Below are 1,140 nucleotides of genomic sequence, written 5' to 3' on the forward strand. Positions count from 1 at the left end.
AGAAGTTTGGGAGCTGATTTTGTCTTAGGACTGTTCCTCTTATCAAATTCTCAAGGAAATCTGCTAGACACTTACCACATAACCCATTTGCATGAGCTATGTCCTGAATACAACTATATGCACCATGATTTTTAAATTGTCTCTAACCTTTATTCGAGGACGAGTAAAGACTCAAGTGTGGGGGATCTTGTTGACGATATTTTCACTATGATTTTTGACCACTAAAACCGTCAACAATGGTTAAGTTTTGGGGATAACAACAAGCAACTAAGTAGTGACATAGGTACAATTCACTTGGTTCCACATGTACATGTCATTATTTGGATGCAGATGCAAAACCGCCACTAATCAAGCCTGATCAAGCTCAAATGAAGCAAAGATGATCAAGAACCAAAACCACCACGTATCAACAAAACATTGAAGATGACAAATGGGGACAACATGTGGAGCAAGGTGGTGGGCCAACCCCCAAAGTGTAGGTCGGACGACCTACATTTGGTGGGCCCCCACCTAGCCCACACTCCCACCGACCTCAGCACCTTCTAGAAGGTTGGTGGGGCCCACATGGAGGAAATAGGTCGGTCGACCGACCTGTGATGTAGGCCCACCTTAAGTTGGTTCACTCTCACCGACATCCCCATGATGAATATGTGATGGAAATCCCCAACCATTGATCATATGGCGGTTCCAAGGTCGGTTTGATCCAACGGTGGAGAAGAGGGAGCAAGCGGATCGTTGACGTGGCGCTGGAGTAGCCCCTACTCCATCTCCCCCCTATAAATACCCCCTTAGAGAGGCTAGTTAACCATGATGTATCTTAGGAAGAGCTACTCTTAGCTAAGTGTGAAAATAGAGGGAAGAGAGTGAGGAGTTCCCCGAGGAGGAGTCCCAGCTTGTCGGGAGTCTTCTTCTAGGAGCGCCTCAACGGATGCTTGTCTTCTAGTAAGTCTTCCTTCTAGTTGCCTTTCATCTGAGTACTTCCAGTATTTACTTTCTGTCTTAGTTTATTTTAAGTATACAACCGGCCTACTACCATATTGCTTTGCCTTGTGTGAAGTGCTCGAAACCTTAACTGGGTCTAGAGTAATAGAATTAGTGTAGACGTGGTGTCTAGACTAAGTCTGCCCTTGTGGACTTCTT

The sequence above is a fragment of the Sorghum bicolor genome, chromosome 7 (assembly GCF_000003195.3).
Source record: "Sorghum bicolor cultivar BTx623 chromosome 7, Sorghum_bicolor_NCBIv3, whole genome shotgun sequence".
Lineage (NCBI taxonomy): Eukaryota > Viridiplantae > Streptophyta > Magnoliopsida > Poales > Poaceae > Sorghum > Sorghum bicolor.